At 36.4% G+C, this 21,851-nt stretch overlaps 1 long non-coding RNA gene across 2 annotated transcripts in view; it reads left to right on the forward strand.

Annotated features, from left to right (window-relative positions):
• The window catches only part of LOC114010315 (uncharacterized), a 631,839-nt gene that overhangs the window by 50,250 nt on the left and 559,738 nt on the right, over positions 1–21,851 (forward strand). For both annotated transcript variants that reach the window (XR_008745520.1, XR_008745521.1), the window contains exon 2: positions 9,912–10,028. This is a non-coding gene — a long non-coding RNA (uncharacterized LOC114010315). The remainder of the gene's footprint in view (positions 1–9,911; positions 10,029–21,851) is intronic.

Consider the following 21,851-nt stretch of genomic DNA (forward strand, 5'->3'; position numbering starts at 1 on the left):
GTCTCTATCACTGTTCTCATTTATTTTTACACTATCTTGGATGCCATCCTCCCCATCTTAAATGGTCCAGTCCCTGTTTTCCTTATTTGGAACCAAGTACTTCTTTTGGTAATCCCTATTCTAGAATACTTATTGTCCAGTCTGAGTTGCCATAATCTCTTCAACACACTTGAAAACAGTCTTTTAAAATTGTTGGTGTACTTGTTTTATGGAGATGACACACACATTTTTTTTCCCTTTGCAAATAGTATATGATAAAAAAATAAATTGAATAATACTTATTTTTCTTAGAAGTCAAAGCTGGATCTATGTGGAAAAAACAAACAGCAAACAATCCCGCCCCCTGTTTTTCCAGTTGTCTAAAGGGAGAATTTTTCTGTGCATCTCGTTTTGTAACTTCAAAATGGGTACATTCAACTGATGGGAAAATATAATTACTGTCCTTAAGATAATTTATCACCAAACTACATTTGTGACATCAGTCATTATGAGGTCTAATGCATGTAATTGGCAAATGTGTTTGCATCTCATACTTTATTCTAATTGACATCTACCATATTGCTGCTGACAGCTTTTCAGCCCAGATGAATGCTGTTTGCCAAGAGCTATTACTACTTTGCTGAGGTAGTCATACATGGATACGTTATAGTGAAGATACAGAGAAAAAAAAAAAAAAAAATCACTATGCTTTTTTACTGCTCAGGTGTCTAGGTTCACTAGTTCTGAATAGCAAGACTTTGACATGCATCGAGTAGATTCTTGACAGTTTGACGATGTGTCACTTCTGAGTCTTTGTACAGTACACCAAAAAAGGACCATTGAAATACTGAAAGGTTACTATGTGCTTTGGAGCACTGAATATAATTCATGCAAGATGAAACTTTATAAATTAAATCACTGAAGAAAAAATGTTTTACTAAAGAAACTATCATTAGACATTTTCTCTCTTGTAATAGGGTTACATTTTGTCATCAGTACTCATGCAAAAGGACAATGAAAGTTAATTTTATGAGTTAGTGAAGGCCATAAGAGACCTTGTAGAGACATTAAATAGTCAGCATATCTACTACAGTGACATCCTGTCAAATTATAAATAGTGGCCTGTCACTTTGTGGACTAAATTGCAATTGCTGTTGTTTGTATGTAAAGGACTTGGGTAATAAAGATAAAATAATTGTAGCTCTAGTGAGATCAAAATGTTTCTGTTTGGTATCTTGGCTGTAATTATTAACCCAAAAATTTTTAGAGGAAAAAAAAAAGTTAATGAAACACAGTATTACTGTATTAAAGTTGTTGCACAGTTCAGATATAATAAGTATATTGAAAGTGTAAATAACATTCAGTTGACACAATATAAGCAACATTAAAACGTGAAAACTACATGTTTAGCCAGTTTATGTAGACATTTGTACCTAAAAACCAAATCTTTTGGTATGAACATTTGCAGTAATTCTTTTTTATTGTATATTAAGGCATATTTTTCCCTCTGCCAGAGGTCCTTAGAATTTCTTGAATATGAAAGACTACATATGGTACAATTGGACCAAATTTTAAAGTTAGATTAAAGCAAAGTCTGATTTCAGAATTTGAAGTGCTATTAGATTCAAGTGTATTTTAAGTTGCTGCTTTCTGTGTTCTTTGCTACTTCCAATAATCGAGAACTTCACTTCTAAAAAATAAAGTTTAATTTCATTTTAATACACCTTATACGTTCAGTAGCTAAAAGCCAGCCAAGAGCACTGTACTTGAAATACGTTGTTCACAGTAGATAAACTATTCTGAGTTCATGCAGATATATCTGGATTTTATTAAAAACCCTACAGTTTACAAGGGCATGAAATAACTAGAAACCTTCCTGCTTTTTTTCATAAAAGAAGAAATAATTTAGAATAACATTTTTAGTTGTAGTAAGCTTTAAGTGTTTACAAGTAAGTATTGTTCAAACTTCTCGGAGTGTTGGGTAGCAAGCCTTTTTTGCACATTCTTTTCTGATACCATGCTTATAATAAGGTACTGATTAAATTGCTATTGCTTTAACTCATTCCCTTCCTAGACAGCATGAATTGCATTGTGAACTCTTCATGGCTTCATGACAGCTTACAACGTAATTATTGTTTAAAGAATTATCTATATAATACTTTCATAGTATCCAAGTGTGAGGCGTGTAGGCTTTCACAGATTACATGTAACTTATTAATAACATAAATATAAAACCTGGTGAAATTTCTTTCTTCCTTTTGGCAATTTCAAAGTCAAGTTTTTAAAACTTCTTGCTATCAAATCCACATTTTCAGGAAGCGTGACATCTAATTACGCAGCAGTGAAGACTTATGATTAAATTCTTCATAAATAAAGTGGTTTGATATTTTCAAACAATAAGCTTACACACTACTCTTCATCTCAAGCTGACTATTTTTTTCAATTTGATGCTTCTTCACTGTCATTTTCTCAAAGATCTTATTGGAAATAAGCTTCATATTTTTAAGATAGTAGTTGGACATAATTTTTCTACAAACTCTGTGTTTTCTATAACATACACTTTACAAGAGATCTGTAATTATACTTATAGAAATTGAAATCATATCTTCCATACTTTAAAAGGCAAACAATTATGCCAACAATAAATATGACAATCTCATTTATATAAAATTTTGAAAATGTGTTACTTACACTGTAAATAATAAATCCATAACCGAAGGGAACGCATTGAAGGTTGCTGTAATTATCTGCGTGGAAGATAACTGAAAAAAATGTGAGAAACCATCAAAGCAGATATTTCTAAGAAATCTAGGCAAATTTTTTTTTAGCATTGTGCTAGACAATATTTAGCAACCATTCTCGAACTTTAAATGACACATTTTCTTATACTTTGCACCATTCATCTATACCCTCTATGTGTCTGTTTCAAATAGCAATACCTATTTTTGAAAAGGAATTTAACTTTCCATATATTTTAAATACATGGTAAATAATCATGTTATATCATTTATTTATTTAAAAAAATCAGGTTTTCAAAAACTATCTCAGTAAACACACTGCAATTTTAGGTTTCATCAAAGAATTATTTTTTGTGTCAGGAAGGACATCTGGAGGCCATCTAGTCCAACATCCTGCTCAAAACAGGTATAATGACATCAGGATGGTTGTCAAGTCTTGAACATCCCCTTAATGGGTTCCACCACCTCTCTTGACAGCCTGTTGACTTATTTAAAAATCATCATGGTTATCACCCCTTCTCCCGGAGTATCTAATTGAAATTTCTCCTCTTCCCATTTGCGTCTGCTGCCTCTTTTCCTATCACTGTGCACTGCTGCTGGGAGTCTGGCATCATCTTCTCTGTCTCTTCGGATGAAGTAGCTGTACATAGCAATGGAGTCTCCCCTTAGCTTTCTGTTCCCCAAGCCCAGTTCTCTCAGCATCTCCTTGTGTACCATGCTTTCCAATACTCTGATCTTCTTGTTGGCCTTTTTCTGGAATCACTCTGTGTGCTGATATCCTTCATGTACTTGGGAGCCCAAACCTGGGCATAGTACTCCAGATGCGGTGTTACAAGTGTCAATAAAAGGGGAAGGATCACTTTTCTGGACGTGCTGCCTATACTCTGTCATACGTACTAGGGTGCAGTTGGCCTGCACTGCACAGGCACAACCACTGGTTTAGGTTAAACTTGTCCACCAGCACCCCTAGGGCCTTCTTTGCAGAGCTGCTTGCCAGAGAGGTGGCCCCCAGCCTGCTGCCCCTTGCTGCATAGGGTGTTTCTATCCCAGATGCAAGGCCTTGGCTCTTGCTCTTGTCGCACTCCATGAGCTGCTTCTGGTCAGCCCGTTTACCTGGCCTGTTCAGGTTCCTCTAACCTGCAGCCCTGCCATCCAGTATATTGACTCCCTCCTTCATTTCATGTCATCTGCAGGCTTGCTGAGAGCGCTCTCTGTCATCCAGGTTGTTGATGAAGACATTAAACTCAACTGGCTGCCAGCTGGACTTTGCAGCACTTATCACAGCCCTCTAAGCCTTGGTGGTCCAGCCAATTTTCCATCCACCTTTTGATCCACTTGTCCAGCCTGTTTCTCACCAGTTTCATGGTAAGGAGACTGTGCCAGAGGCCTTGCTACAAGGAAGATGCACGATATCCACTGCCTTCCCCGTGTCCACAGCGGCCAGTCACCTCACCACAGAGAGTGATGAGGTTGGTCAAGCTTGATCTGCTCAGGCAAGAAACCACTTCTAAGATCTGGTCCACAACTTTTCCAGGGACAGGGTTAAAGCTGACCAGCCTGTAGTTCCCTGGATCCTGCTTCTTACTTGTATCGAAGAGGAGTGTGACAGCAACACCCTTCCAAGTCATCACAAACATTTCAAAAAGGACAGGCAGCAGCCTCTCAGGTACCTCTGCCCGCCTCATGAACACCTCTGGGGATGTCTCCCACCTGGGCCCATGGACTTGGATATGTGCAAGTGGATTAAGTGATCCACTCCCCCTTCCTCTCCTTCATGCCCACAGACTCTCTTAGGAGGCTCGGGGGCCTAGGAGGCTTGAGGAGAAGCCTTTACAGTGAAAACCAAAGGGAAAAAATGCATGGAGTACCTCAGCTTTTTGCCAGTTGCTTGTCGCTGGGCTGCCTGCCCCACAGAGCAGCGGTGACAGCCTCCCCAGAGCCACCTCCTTTGTCTGGCAGCAGCACTGGCAGCCTCCCCCCAGTAGCCTCCCCAGCGAGGACCCCAGCCCCGCCGCTTCTCGTGGGGCCAGGGGCCTGCCAAAACAGCGGGGGTGGCGGGCAGCCGCAGGCGGGCAGCGCGGCCTCCCAGCACCTGCCTGCTGGCAGAGCGCTGAGGACGCAGTGGCCCTATAAGTCCTGTGAAAAGTCTTGCCCTGGTTCCCCTCCAAGCAGAGGTTGGTGTCGCACACTGGGTGCCGCTGAGACCCGGAGCATCGACTGCTGTTAGTGCGCTTCATTTTATTTTCTTGCTGAGGTGTAGAGTGCTCTGAAGAAGTAGGGATGTTTTCAGAAGCATTTTATAGGCCCTGGAGCTGTTCTTTTTGTCCTTTAAAGGCTTTTTCTTTTCAGCCTTAAGCTGCATAGTTGTAAGAGAGGCAGCCGGTGGTTAGGCATAAATTGTGCATAAGGAATGAGAAGTTCATGAGGGCGCATGCGGAGGCAGCTGCCACCGTCGGGAGGAAGAGGAACCAGGCCGAGGGAGGCTGCAGAGCAAGATTAAGCTGATGTGAGAGGCGAGCCTTCAGCTTTCTCGCTGAAAGGGTTTTAGGAAATGTTTCTAGGCAGGTTACCATTTTGTCGTGGGAAGAGAAATAACAGAGTTTAAAAAGCCCAGCTTTGGAAAGGGAAAAGGGTGGGGCTTTATTTTGTTTTCAGCTTGTTTGTTTGTTGTTTTTTGTGTTAAGATTTTTTAATATATAATTTATTTATTTTATTTATCTATAATCTTTGTGAAGAATGTAGGGTAGAAGCCCAGGCACATGCTGCTTGAAGATAAGAAAAATAAGTGAAAAAGGAGACCAGAATGAACAGATGAATTTCTGGCACTGTTTTGATTGGTATTCCTCATCTGGGATGCTATTATTACAGAAGCAGTAGAATTACGGGGCTGAATGTTTTTTCTTTGAGTCATTTTATATGTTAAGGGTGGGATATTGAAGAATGGATAGGCCAAAGAAAATCTTATGAAAAAATTTAATCTAGTACTTAAAATGAGGTGCAGATGTTAACATAGTCTTCTTGCCAGGGATAGCTGATATTTGTCATTGTTTTTATATGCCAAAGAGATGACTATTCCAAAGCCTTGTTTAAGCAGGATGCTGTGTGTGGGTTGGGGAGATGGACTTCGGTGCATTAGTGTTAGGCTTACCTTCTTGTGTGAAACTTGCCTTATGCAACGTGCTACACTTTTGCTCATAATCCTGCACTAGGTTTATATGGCACATATTAAGCTTTGTGGAAAGTTGTAGTCCCTAATTTCCATCCTGATATTAAAGAAAGCAAATTAAGCTGATAGACCAGAGAGGACCAAGTGTTGAGAAGGAAAAAGAAGGGTGAAACTGAGCCAGAGTACCAGAGAAGCTGAAAAAATACAGGTGAGAAAGGCATATAAAATCATTCATTTCTATGAACATGCAGTTCAATAATTTACTGAGAGGTAGCCAGATCAATGTCCACATCCTTCACCAGTTTCTGTGACAGCATAAAGGAACACTAAACAATGTGACACTCACTATTAAGCTCAATTTGTTAAGAAGATCAAGTGAGGGATAGGCTGTCAGGGAGATTTTTGTGCACACATGTACAAATGTGGTTAACTGAGACCTGCTTCTGTTAGCTCCCCTGGGAGCTGGCACAGGTGAACCTGGGGAAATGAGACACTTGCTGTGAGTGGTCTTGGTTTCATCTGGTTTTGTCTTTGTGCGAGGTAAGTAGTGTACAGGAAACAGTAAAAAATTCAGGGGGCAGTATTGGAATCTAGGACGAGCAACACCTTAGAATGCAATGATTTAGCTACTAAAAACAAATTAATTACACAGAAAGTTATGCCTTCTCATAGAAAAAAAAATCAGTACAAATTATCTAACTGCAAGGCTATCTATCTCAACTAGAAGCAAAGAACTGTCTTCGCTGAGGTCTTGATTTTGTGCAGAGACCACTGCCTATATGTCTGGTGGTTTGACCCTGGCTGAATGCCAGGTGCCCACCAAAACCGCTCTATCACCCCATCCTCAACTGAACAGGGGAGAGAAAATATAACAAAAGGCTCATGGTTCAAGATAAGGACAGGGAGATCACTCAGCAATTACTGTCATGGGCAAAACAGACTTGACTTTGGAAAAATTAGTTTAATTTATTAGTATTCAAATCAGAAAAACAACTTTCCCCCTCCTCTCCCCTGTCTTATTACTGGGTTTAGCTTAATTCCTGCTTTCTCTATGTCCTCCCCCTGAGCAGCCCAGGGGAATGGGAAATGAGCATTATGCTCAGTTGACCACATGTAATTTCTGGTGCTCCTTCCTCCTCCCCCTCTTACCCTGCTCCAGCGTGGGGTCCCTCCCACGGGAAACAGTTCTCTGTGAACTTCTCAAATGTGAGTCCCTCCCATGGGCTGCAGTTCCTCACACACTGCTCCAGCTTGTGTCCCTTCCACAGGGTGCAATCCTTCAGGCACAGGCTGCTCCAGCCTGGGTCCCCCACGGGGTCACAAGCCCTGCCAGCAAACCTGCTCCAGCACAGGCTTCCCACAGGGTCACAGCCTCCTTCAGGTGCATCCACGTGCTCTGGCATGGGGTCCTCTCCAGGCTGCAGGTGGATATCTGCTCCAGTGTTACATCTCCCTGGGCTGCAGGGGCACAGCCTGCCTTACAAAGGTCTTCACAGGCTGCAGGGGAATCTGCAGGGAAACCTCCTCTCCCTCCTTCTTCACTGACGTTGGTGTCTGCAGAGTCCCCCCGGCTACCGAAACCCACTACAAAACCATATGGAAACCCACTACAGTGTGATTTGTAAAACTGGAAGATATGCATGCATAGATAAACCCAAATATTTATGTGATGCATAGTAGCAATATATTTCAGAACTTAGGAACGATGAAATTTCAAAAGCTTAGAAAGTGACTGACAGTAAGACCTGAAGAAATATCCAAAGAATTGTAGATAGTTCTCCTGACTGAATTTCCGTGAGGGGTCTTAAATTATCAAACAGTCCTTTCTAAGCATCTGTAAGAGATGGTTAGAATGAACAGCTAGCATAGATTCATAAAGAACAATTCAGACCTACCCTATCTCTTGAAAAAATACTGCAGCAGGCCTTAAGGGGAAGAAGAGTTACAATATAACTTGAATTTACTAAACTGCAGTTTTGGTATCTCACATAGCATTCTCTTAAGCAAGCTAGGGAACTCTGGTGTAGATAAGACTGGTCTAAAGTTAGCATACAACATTTTTGGGGAAGAAAAAAAGTTTTTTATTTATTCACAGTCCTTCTTTTCCTTAGTAACTAGGGGTGCAGGAGGACTGTAATACCATAAGAGTCTGTACTGGGTCTAAGGTTATTCCATAACTTTGTTGGTAGTTTCAGTCTTAGGTTAGATGGCACTCTTGCTGCAGTCATATTAGAAGGCAGAACTCAAGTTCAAAATAATCACAATAAATTCCAGAAACAATAGAAAATAATAGACATACAGTTTGGTAAGAACAAGTACAGACACTAAGCAGGAGTAATTAACTGTACAAATACAAGATGAGGAATCCCCTCTAATGCTTCAGGAAATAATATAGGGACAGTATATTCACTGTGCCATACTGTTATATGTGTAGTTGGTTCTGGATTTTTTGCTTTCTTACTGAAGTGTTTGCCCTCTCTTCATATTGGTGATAGCAGAGCTCAAGGAATGTTGAAATACCTGGTAGGTGTCCTTTGGCAGATCTGAAAACATGTAATGCCTCTATCACCCTTTATGAATTTGAGGCATGGCATACTACTTTCTACCTACCCGTTTACAGGGTTGATAGTCCGTGGCAAAGTAACAAAGGGTAGAATATCTGAAACTTCTAAACCACGATCAAGTAGAGCTCTTTCTCCACAGGTCTTGCGGAGTGTAATGTGTAAGCATCCAGTAAAAAACCCCAAACTTGTAGGATCAAGTTATCTTAAATTTTCAAAAAGGACAAACAATACAATGTATCTAATTATTGATAGTTCATGAAATGATTAAAGAAGACTTAGAATTGGGTTTAATTAACCTAGGAAATGAGAAGAATGAGGATAGGTGTAGTGGAATGAAGCTGGGTGAATTACCATTGATAATATACAACTGTGGGCTGGCTTCAGAGGCAGCGGGTTGGCTGATATAGATAAGGTGCAGGTGTGGCTGGTTCTGTTAAGGGGTTGGGCAGCCAATGAAAAGACAGCAGCTGAGGAAGAGAGGGGAGGAAGAAGCAGAGAGAAGAGAAAGAGTGAACCCTGGATGAGGAGAGACTAGGAGAAGGCAGCAGAGGGACTGGCATGAAGGGTATGCTGGTATGTGATGGTAAAAGACCTTGTTGCAGCTTGATAGTTTGGAGAGTGCTGTGACAGATATGTATATATAAAACTGAAAAAGGACATCAGCATAAACTGCTGTCTCTGGTTTAGATATGACAAGAAGTAGCAGGGTTTAATTTGCAGCAAAGCCTAGATGCAAAAGTTAAGAAAAAAGGTATTAGAAAAGTGAAAATGGTTAACTCCTGGGGTAGATTTTTTTTATCTGGAGAATAGTCCAGCTTTGACTTAAGAGAAGTTAAACTGGCACTTGTCAGTACTGTTTTAACTGTGAAGCAAGATACAGTTGAACCCTTCTTCCTATAAGTAACCTTATAAAGATCCTCTTTATGCCTTATTCCTATCACTTCAGAAGTCACTTTCTGCAGAGTATGCAAAATAGGAACCAGGAGAAGAAATAGAAGTGGCAGCTTCTATTTCTACTGAAAGAACAAATAAAGATTATTAATTAATTATACTGTTAAAGTAAACATATCTCTTTATTTCATGTATTCTGTATGGTACAGTTGTTCTGCATGCTGAATGGAAACCTGGTTGTGCTGTTTTGGAAGGCTGGACTGGTTCCCTCAGTGGTTGTTATGTTTCTTCTCTCAGGCCACCAGATGGCTGTTTAGGTGTAATGGTAACAGCTGTTTGATTCTACTTGCCAGCCTTGAAACTGAAGAACTCTGGAATCACTTGGGTACTACAGGATTAAACAAAGACAAAATTTAAGTGTTTGTCTTCTATAATGTGGTGATTGCATGATGATGACTAATGGTACAGATTTTGCAGTAAATAATCTCTCAACATATTCTTACTACTTATTTCTAATAATTTGGTTTATTTTCTATAGGTATTTGTACTTACTCTGTACTGGTCATTTCCTAGGTGTATCTACAGAAAGACAGAAAATTAATCAGAGGAACAGAACAGTCTCTGGATTTTCTTCCGATGTGCAGACTACACTGATTGAAGTATTGAATCCATTTCCAGCACCGCCTTCCTGTAAGTAGGCTCAATCAGTGTGAAACACATGGTATAAAATTTTGTTGGGTTCCAGGGTGATTCAGTACTCTACAAGGAAATTTGCTAATTTAGTATTCTGTCAGAGAATCACTGCCATATATTTATGTCCACACATAAGAAAGAACAGTGGAGGCATATCTGTCAGAGGATGCTTAAAGCCATCACATTGTCTTTTCTGAAATTCAGGTTGAAAAAGGAAAGTCAAGAGTCACAGACACTATTATCCAGTTTTCAGAGATGATAACTCTGTACCCTATGGGAAATGTAGCAATGAATTTATAAGGCAGGAAATGCAAGAAATAGAGTTGCAATATGAAGGGGCTGTAAGTGTAGCTGTATTTGCTTTGTTCTTATCACCACCTCTCTATGTTACTAACAACCAATCATAATATCTTCAAGCTTTTAGATTAGTATTATTTGGTAGCACAGCTTTACAACCTCAGCACTAACAGACATAGCATACACTTATTGTCCATGGTTACTCCTGGTTATGTGCCTCACAGTTAATATTGAGGGACACAGAAAGATAATTCTGAGATAGTCAGAATGACAGTCAATGAGTTTGTTATGATTAGTACATATTGCATATTTGTTCAATTGCATTTTATCACACTGCTACAACCTGAGATATAAACCTCCTTATTGTTATGGGAGTTAATGGCTATTTTGAGCTATTTTGAATTCACAAAGCATCCAGGTGTATAAATTTAGGTCTTCAGTTATTTGTAGCAAGTATTTGAGTCGGCATACTAGTTTTCTGGATTCAGAGTTATTAGATTTTACATACAAAATAACACCATGAAGGTTTTGTGATTAACTGGGGGGTGGGGGAAGAGAGAGACTGTTGTAATGGCTTATTTGATAGGTTGTCATTTTCTATGGCTGAGATGCATAGACTTGCAAATTCTTCTAGATGACAAAAACATACTGTATTGATTAGGGGATAATATACCTATATTCTTTGTAAATTTGACTCTTTGAAATAATTGCAATGCAGACATTGATGCTAACTGGAATATTCAGTGCAAAGGAACTAAAATATGGGTCCAAAGTTATGAAACGAGAATTTTTATTGTATTGAGCATGTAACACTGTCAGGATCAAACAGCATAATTCCTGCAGTTTATTTTCTGTCGTATAATGATATCTGCATCTACTGAAAGGCTATTAAATATGCAGTAGTATTGTAAGTTGTTTTGTATGATTTTTTTGCTTGAAGTTGACTTTTTGCAGGGATCTAGGGATTGTAGCTTGCCATCTGTTGCTTAAATCTCTACATTTCCATTGCACTGAATGGATAGTCTTTTTAGCCTGGCTTCATGATTTAGCGATAGGAAGTGATGCTTATGATATCAGGCAGTGTAAGGTTATATTAGCGCTCATTTGTTTGTAACTGCACTCATTACGTTTGAACCTTCTGTGTGTGGCATTTTAAAAGATGGAAAGGTCTCGATACTATGTTTTCTAAAACTTACATGGAAATGCATGGCTGAGCAGAGGAGAGGGAGTCATGTCCTGACTGTCTATACTGTGAGTTCAAACATTACCTTTGTTGTGGGTGAAACTTCAGACAGAGCTTAACGCTTACAGACTAAAAGCATTCAAATACAGGTTGAAAATTTGTCAGAAACAAAGTATCGCATGTTTTCTTAGTGAAATTCCTTGCTTCCAACAGCTATGATAAGCAGTGTTTACAGAACTTTCAGCTTGGATACTCAAAACCTGATGCCCCCTGCAGAAGGCTGACATTATTTATAAACACATGGAGATGTAGCTGAAGGAACTGAGCTCCATATAATGCCAGAGTACAGTCAAGTGAATTAAATGGTTACCTCTTGTTCTCAGCTTTCTGTTTGGTGTTTTAGGTATGTTTGTAATACTTCAGCATGCTTTTAATGGCAGAGCTGTTTTCCGGTGGTAACCATTTATGTATGCAATAATTGAAGTTCATACAAAAAAGCATAGTTCAATTTACCTGAACATGTAAATTGGCTCGTATTAGTTGCTTGTGTGTGACTGGTACAGCAGTATTCAACATGATAAGTTAGGAAGTGTACAGTAATTGACACATAATAATATTGAAACAAATTGTCTAATACATTAATTTCTTGGACAAAACTGGATCGATTTTAATTTGTCAAATTCTGTACTGCGCTCTCATTGAAGTGAAAGTATATTTATTAAAACAGCAGTGACTGTGAAGTCTGGTGTGTTAAAATTTGATAATTTCTTTTGTCAAAGAAACAAATCATGAGATTAACTCAGAAGTCGTTCAATTTAAAGTGCAAGGTAGTGGGAACACAAAAATGCTTTACGATGAGTTTTTGTCAATCTGTATAATTTTTCAGTTAAGCAGTCATAAATCAAGGAATATTGTATTTTTTGAGGCTCATTAAAGAGACATTATACATTAGAATAGTGAAGCAGTCAGCATAATGAAATGATGAATGCCTATAACTATCTGTATGTAAATGATGTGAGACAGATTTGCTGGTGCTACAGAGGAGAATAACAATCTATTTGACAGTTCCCTGTAGGTGCTACTTCTGGATACAAGTGACAGATGTTGAATGTAAACCTCTTCAACAGCAAGCACTTATTAGCACTCAGTGGGGAAAAAATGGCAATATAGAATAAGACAAATAGCAGATAATGCCATTTAAATAACTTTGTTCTTACAAAGCTTTATTGCCAATGCGTTAAAATCTGGGAGGTCGGTTTTGTTGTTTGTTTTTCATTGACTGAGATTAGGTAGGTAAGAGAACATTTTGGAATTTAGAAATTTGTAATTTGAAACATTTAAGAAAATTAACTCAGTATTATGGGAACTCTTGATGGAAAATATATGTATGTGCCCTTTCATCACCAAACTTTTTAATGAAAAGTTATTTGGTAAATATTTATCAAATCATTATTATCTGTGATAAATGTCAGTACTGTGTGTGTGCTGCCATTACTCGATTTACTAAATTACTTTTAACTGTTTCCTTTTTTTTTCCCCCCTCTCTTTTCCCATGACAGAATGGAAAACTGTTTGTCTCTCAGATTTGTAACTTTAATGGATAAAGGGCAGAAGTAATTAATGAAACAAGGTTAACAATAGCAAATACTTTTTAGGATATCTTATGGTTTTATTTCTAGGCCGTTTGTCACAGTCCTAGCCTGAGATGCTACTCCTAGAAGTATAAAATATGTGAAATTCACATTTGGTAATAATCCAACTCTTCAACTGAGATCAGCATTAAAGTAGTTTAGAAGACTATAAAAAAAACCCACTTGATTTATTTCTTATCCTACTTTGTAATAGATTAGGTTAGGGATTTATATTTCTTTAAAGTATGCATCTAGACACATGGATTGATTTTTCAAATTGTCAAAGCTTACTTTAAAGCTTTTTCTTTTTTTGAGATAGCCTATCCTTAATATTTTATTTTCAATCTGCCAGCCAAACTACTGCTTGAAAGGGTAGAGATCGCACCAATGCTGAGTGATGCAGTATCTACATGTTTAGATTTCATATGGCCTTATGTCTTCTAGTATGATGAAATCTGTGACACTATTTGTGCTTTTTCTTTGTTATCTCTTGTCAACTGTTAAAGCTACCTTGTGTTGCTTGCACTAAATCTCTTGGGAACTTGGTGTTTCATTGCACCACTGCAGATTTGTAATCCCCTTTCATGGTGTTAAATTATCAGTCACATATGCATTGTGTCTGACTTACTGGACATGTTTATTGTTCCCCTGGCTACTGTGCTTGCTAATTTGTTTCTTTATTGCTTTGCCTTGAGTTAGGGAATACTCACCCTCTGTCCTGTGAATTCTTAAAAAGAATAGCTAAAGTTCTTTCCTATGTATTTTTTGCTATTAGTTCTCACTGTTGCAATTCAAATCCAGGTGATTTTCCTCATGTAGCTCTTGATCTATGTTCATGTAGAACAGCTGAGGTTCAATAATGTAGAATGTGAGTATCATCTCAATGGGGAGAGTAAAGACAGATTTTATGAGATGATATAAGCCATAATCTATGATTGTAACATATTTCACACATAGAAGGACTTTTTTTGGAAGTAAAGAGAAGTTCATAAGTCCAGGAAATGTATTTTGATCCTATTAACCTAGCCTCTTTAAATGATCACAGGGCTTAAAACTATTGCTGAATTTTATCTCCTCTTTGCAACACAAGAGTTATAAACGGGAGGTACTTAGTCACATTTAGATAGAAGAGCTTCCTGTGCATCTACTGGCTCAACATTTACTCAGTTTCCTTCTATTCCTCTTCTGTTCTCAGCTGCCCTATAATCTCTCTTATGTGAGATGCCACAAATTTTTTAAAAACTGTTTTGCCTATCTGGTTGAGCAGACCTCTGAAATATGTTGAAGAAAGTGAAAACATCTAACATCTATCTTTACATGACAAATCAACAGAATTGGTCCATGTGCTATACCTTAAAAAACCCCATAAATCAGCAACAAGTGTTCTATAGAAACTTCCTAAAATTATTTTTAGTAATAGTATATTTTTAAATATTTGTAATTTAATAATTTAAAATATAGTGTATATTTATGTAATATAAATACATAAAATACAAATTGTCTATAATTTAAAGAATAATAATAGCAAAAACTATAAACGTTAATAATAGTATGAATATTCTTATAACCCAAAACAGAAGAACGAAAACGGCCTTTTTCTTTCAACAATTTAGAGCTTTCATGATGCCAAACACAGCAACTGGGTTCAGAGATCACTGCATCTGAAATTAAATTCTGTCTGTCCCTCTGAGATTGGTACTATATGATCCTGTACGTTCCTATATGACACAGTATACATTGTGAGAAATTATTCTTTTACTGGCATTTCTGGTGACAACATTTATTTGATGAGTCAATGCTTAAAAGTTATTAATCTGTTAAGTAATACATTTTATACCAAAATATAGTTATAGACTGTATAGACTATGCGTAGTGTCTAAATATATGTAGGTATACACAGTATATACATGCCTATAAATATAGACTGCAGAAATATTTATTATATTTTGATTTTTAGGAAAATAACTAAAGGTTAATTTACAGTATAATGTAACTGCTTGTAGTACTTTGACAAAATTACTTTGAAATTATTCATTGAACTACTTTGGCTAATCAGAAAGCATACTGAAACATAAATGTTTCATTACCTCATTACCTTTGCTTAGTGTAAATAATAAATATAATACAATGACATTTATGTAAACTGCTGAAGAATGATGCATTTTTTTTTTCAAATGTAAGTCAAATCACCAAGGAAAAACCATAATAAAGAAAATTAAAATGAAAATACATGTATATGTTAGATTAAGACTTACTGCACTGCCATTGCATTTTAAAATTGATTTACTTCTCAGTTAAACTAGACTACTTGAGTAATTATTAACTAAGCTTAACATTAGATCTCATCAGCATTATTTCTTTTTATATTGGTTAAATCAGACTGGTAATCTACAAATAGTTAGAATTATAATTTCAAATCTAATGTCTTTGTCAGTTATATTTATCTGAATGTATGACTTCATTAATTGCAAAAAAATGAAAATCTCTTGGATATTGTTTCTCTTGCTTAAAGAAATCCCTTTGCAGAATGTAATAAGGAAGTGCTACGATGCTCATCCAACTATTCAGCTATTTTTTGTTTGAGCTGGATAATAAATTTAAATGATATTGAATGATAGCTGTACGAGCTGAGTTCTGCTGTGTAAATGTGCCAGAAGAGTACAAAATTAAAATATAAACCCATGATACAATAATGTTTCATTAATGCCTACTTCAAGTAATCAAATAGTTAAACTATTTTTTGTAATCTGTAATTTTTGCTAGTGGCAATATTTTTACACAATAATACTTGGGGTTAACAGAACTGCTACAAACAAAGGGATTGTGGATTTGTCAAACATGAAAACAAAGAGGTTTCATGAGCCCATTCCAGAAGGCCTGGCCTCTCTTCAGGTTTTACAGAAAACGTGTAGAATTTTGCTTGGATAAGGGCATTCTGTTTGAACTGAAACCTCAATCTTCACAAGTGGTGTCAAAATAAAGAATAACAGTGCTCAAATGGGAAAAAGGGTGAGGGAAGGGGAAACCTGTCTTCAGGCAACCTGTTAAACAGTTGTATTGGATAAATTTTCTTTATTTAATTGGTTCTATTACATATCATTACAATCCACAAATACAGACCTATGTATGGATCTGCTCATACATAGTGTCTGGGTTTTAATTTTTAGTTTTGAGATCAAACTGAAAAGAAAATAAAATCATACATATTCAGCAATAGATCCCAGTCATGCAGTGCTGTCCGGCTGCAGGGGGCCTACACATCAATCTAGATGAGAGTTCTCCTTGGACAGAAAGCTGAAAACTGTTCTTTGGTTGTCCCAACATACAAGCTTAATTTTAGGGTAAAAATGAAAGGAGACTCATAGGGATTGGTTTGTTCACTGATGATTTCAAGATTTGATACCCCAGCAGCAGGAGTCACTGTAAATTGCCATTCTCTCCCATTTGTCAGTCTGTGCTTTGTCTTTTTAATGTGGGACACACTTTTAGAACTTCATTGCGATAGATGAAAGTTAGGAGAAGACTATGGAAAATAAGGATATGGAAATGAGTGTTAGTTTTATCTTAAGGCTTTTGGAGATTTCAAGAGTACAATGTATCTTTAGTAGTCCCAAAACAGTCTTTTGTTTTTCCATTTTGATATGTAGAAGAATTTTTGCCATAGTGGCTTTTTGTGGAGAGAAAATAGAAAGACAAAAAGATTTATGACTGTTACTGAAGATGCTGTGGGCTGAGCAATTGGATTGCAACATATTCTAGTTTCCTCTTTAGCCATTGTAAAAATTTTGACATTCAAAACTGAGGCTGAAGGTGAAGGACTGTGGGGAAGGCAAGAACTACAATTATAAGGAAATGCAAGAAAACAGTAGAAAAGAATAAACAATGGAGAAAGTATGACTTTGGACACCATCGAAGAGGATGAGATGAAAGGATGCTTGAAAGGGAGAAAGATAATGAGAGAGAACTTATTTTTTCCATCTTAATTTTAGAGGCTGCCATAACCTAAGGCAAACTGTTTGACATTGCAAAGCAGAAGCAATTATCTGTTTTACTGAAATGATTTTCACCTGAAAGGGATGGAAATTAGAAAATGAAAAGGTGAAAAAACTGGCATAAGAATACTGTACTAGAGAGTATATATTTAAGTGAATCCAAATGAGATACATAATTTGGTAGCAACAGTAGCAAAACTGACATAAATACTATTTTTCTAAAAATATCTTCAAATATAATTAATGATATAGATGTATCTATTTTATGTCCTTCTATATTTACCTGTCTATACATCCATTTTTATAGATTGGTGTGTACACATTAGTAACAGAGTTTCATTACCCTCATTCATCTTTCTCTGGGGAAAAAAAAATCCAAAACTTTAACAAAGTTTTTTCTCTTCACAATTGCATTTTATCATTATATCTGAGTGATAAACCTGTCATAGTCCCCTTTGATGCCAAAACGGCACAGAGTAAGTGCTCAGAAACGAATTTTGTCTTTAAGCATCAAAGGTATTTATTTCGTGCAACGTTGGGGAGCTAGCTGGTTCGCATCAGACAAACTAGCTCCAAAGTTTTCAGTGAGAAGTTAGGTAATTTACACAGATTTCCTGAGATGTTATGACATCTTTATGTACATACTCATTTGATTTTGACACCTAATCATTCTGTTCACAATAGGTGCGATCTAGGTGGAGTAAACCTTTCAACCTTCTTTGTTCAACGATTTCCTGACTCTTGGTCTCCTTGTCTCCTTCAGGTGCCCACCTTATCTTTTCTAATTATGCAGAGCACCTTCCTTTAACATTGTCAGTGGTACATTCCTTTAACACCATCAGTGGAACCTTTTCTTATTCAAAGACCTATTCTTGTCATTCAGAGTACGTACCTTTAACATCATCAGTGGAACCTTTCCTAATTATTCAGAGTACATTCCTTTCTCAATACAGAGCATCACCCAGAGCATTGTCCCAAACTCATCCTGACCAATCTTTTTAAGACCTTGTTCTGTTTCACCTTGCCGCATGTTCCTGTAGTAGCCTAAAATACCTCACTTTTCCTCCCTCTTATCTACTGCCCCAGACAAAGCTAGGTTGAATAAATACAGACTTTTAGATGTTTTGAAAATAATTTGAGAGGTAGACAAGAAAGACAAAAATTAGCTTAAATTAAAATGAAAAATATAACCTTTTTATTTTTAAGAGGAGTAGAATTAGCCTCTTTCGACTTATTGGAACATTAAAGAGTTTGCACAAATTATTTTAAGAAAAGTAGTTTTAGATGCACAAGATTCTGGAGTGAGTAGTTTACATAAACTCCCTGCTAGCTATTTTTTATTGTAGTAGATTTATTTCTATAGTAATTGGCTGAAGAAAACTTCTGTTTTGTGTTTGAGAGGATTTAATTCTTCATTTTCCTCTAGAGTAACCATGTGGCTGCACTTTTTTTCTGGAGAGGGTAGTAAAATTTTTCCTAAATCCTGTATTTTGCTACTCTATGGTTAAAGCTTAATTTTTTACTGGAGTATAATCAATAATTAAATATTGATGCTGCTAGTAGTTAGTGTCCATATGTTATATATATCTCTAATGTTAGTATCTACCAATTTTTGAAAGTGAAGACAAAAGCTTGGGAACAAAAAACTGAAATAACTTTCCTAGGATTGCCATTAGTTTAAAATGAAAGGTTAATTTCTGACTCTTTCTGGATTGTGTCCTATTGAGGATAGAAGAACTGATAGGTTCTTTTTCCCTCTGCTGTGTAAAGCAATACAAAACAGAATGAAAAACACGATCAGCATCATAAGTAACTAAAAAAAAAAAAAGAAAAAAAAAAAAACACCAAAAGAATCTAATTTCCTGATCTCCACCTCATTCATTTAAGTTCTTGAAAAATAATTTAACAGTGTGGTGATGGTCTTCCAAGGATAACAATAATCCTAGATAAAATTTCTCTCTGTCACTGCATTTCTCTATCTTTATCAGATCACTATTGTGTCATTTTTATTGCTAAGCGGATAATATATAAATATTTGAACAGGCTGCTCAGACCTACTGACTAAAAACCAGAGCTGAATATTTCTAGTTGTGGCAAAGGTTCCTTAGTCTCTTGTCCTGTTTCCTTACAGACAGGTTATAAGCATTATTACTATTTCAGTTTCACAAGTTCATTCCTGGAACTTCCTTTCCTAAACGTTCTGTTCCTTCTAAATATATATTTGCTTATAGGAAAGCTAGTAGAAAATGGAGATTTCTGCCTTACGGCCAACAAAATCTTGGATTAAATGGTTGGTAAAGGTATCTGTCAGAAATTGCTACTATCTACAGTCTGCTATATGAAGATTCTAAAGAAGAAGTCAGTATAATAAAAATGTATGACAGCTCTAATGATATCTATCACCTGGGTTTCAGTAAAGACTTTACACCATAAAAGATCTGCAAGAGAGAAAGGGAAAAGCAGTTAATATGACTAACCTATTCATAAATGATTTTAAGAGCAAACTTATTTCTTAACAGAGTTGGAAACATAAGAGGTAAGATCATGATAAGGAATAATTTGAAGTTTATAAAGTAAACAAAAATACAAAAGCTGTTAGGACAATGGAATTTTGTGGATGTTAAAGTTGAGAACGCTGTGTTTTATAACATGGTATAGGTTAAACACTAATAATATTAATTTCATACTGTATATATGCATGTATGTGTGTCCATATAGATTTAAAATCACTTTCTCTGTGGTGAGATTCGTTTTATGAGTAGGAAATAACACAATCATGCAAGAAAATATTGAGGTAGTGAGTTGTATTACTGTTACTGCAACAGACAAAACCAGGAATAATTCAACCCCACAAGCTTCCATAATTGATTTGATATCTTGAAGATAAAAATAAAATTTTTGAAAGTTCATTATTCAGAAACTCACATTAAAGAAAAAATTGGTTGGTTTTTGTTTTGATTTTCTGTTCTCCATATGTGCCTATCATTTTAATGAAAGACTTAGCTTAAGTTCCACAATCCTGTAGGGACATGGAAACTTATCAATATTTCTGATTTCACTTTGTATTATAACTGTTTTGTATAAACTACTTTGACATCTGACACTACCACTTCTCGAGCAGTTTTTCCAGTTGTTAGCAGCAAGATAGGAGCTCTCATCCTGTGTTAATGCTAAGCCATTTAATAAACAAAGTAGGTTCTCCTCTTGCATAGTCCTGTATGTTTCACTAGGAGGATAATTATTACTTTCATATTACTTTCTGGTGATGTAAGGATGAACACATATGTGTAGCGACATTGAGGCATGACAGTATGTATATGCACATGTGTACATGTAGGTACTGTTTCATTTGTTTTTCATTTAGAATGTAAATAGGGCATGAACAAAAAATAACATTATATCTCCAGCTAATTACGCCGTAAGTGGTGGAATCAGATTTTTTTCTTGTATTTATTTTGGTTTTTTTTTGTATTTTACTGCATTTTTTAACACATCTAATTAAAATCTAACTCTGATTTCATTGGGACCTGTTCACTTGAAAGTGCAAATCACACTGATTCATATGTACCTGTTTACATAACATAGTATGTATAATACTGTTTCTTAGAATTCAGTAAGACACTGTTATCTTGAACAATAATCAATTAACAGAGCTATACAACATGTATCACACATTGGCTCATCATGAGAGATATTGCTACAGCTTCTCACTACGCTTGGCTTAGTGCACCCATACAGTTTTTGTAAATTCTGTTAGTTTACAATTGTGTGTTTTAAGAGTCAGACCTAAGGCACTCTTACTGTTTTCCCTTGATCATTGCACTTGAAAAACTGGTCTTGGTGAAGTCCTTGTCAAAATTAACTGTTTATAGACAGTTGTTTCTTAGTTCTTCAAAACAATTCCTTTTCTCCTCTTTCTCCTACACTTCAAATTTGTGATGTTTTGAAGTTTTTAAATTTCTCAAGCATTAAGTTATTAAAATGCCTGTAAATGTTACATATTTCAAGTTGTAACAGAAAACTTCAAATGACTGCAGAATCTGCGGACAGTTATCAAATTTATTTGAATATAAAAAAATCACTATAATTGGCACTGCAAAATTTTTCTGGTAGTGCTGGCCTACTGGGATATACTACATAGCTTTCTCTTCTGCCTGATGATTGTCTGGGCTGGATAATGGACCAAATTAATTACTAAGATTTCCTCCAGACCCATTTTCTATGGTTCATTTTCATGGTCTTTTCAGGCAAGAATATAACCATTCAGAAAGTACCACTGAGCTGCAAAATCTAAAACTGACTATAAAAATGGTTGAATTTAATATAGATGGATAAAGCATTTGCATTTTATTAAAGAATAAATACTGCTGTAGTGCCATTTACTTTATAGTGTATACATTATTATCTATATTATATTAGTCAAACCAAAAATACCACATGCTTTAGGTCCTATTAGACCTCTTGGGAACAGGATAAGGGTTTTTGTCCAAATCAATGATTTGGAATTGTCAGTAAACTGAAGGGTAATAGCATTAGAATGCTAAGGAATAAGGAGGTGGTTAGATGGTACTGGCAGCCATTACTTCGGTGGCTTATTATTTGTAATTAAACACCACTTGCTCAGAAATTTGGAATTTTCAATCATTTCTTTCCCTTCAAGATTTGTTTTTTATGATAACAAGTGTTATTGTCTATTAAATTGTCAGCATTAATTATT

The sequence above is a fragment of the Falco peregrinus genome, chromosome 2 (genome assembly GCF_023634155.1).
Source record: "Falco peregrinus isolate bFalPer1 chromosome 2, bFalPer1.pri, whole genome shotgun sequence".
In the NCBI taxonomy this organism is placed as follows: Eukaryota; Metazoa; Chordata; class Aves; order Falconiformes; family Falconidae; genus Falco; species Falco peregrinus.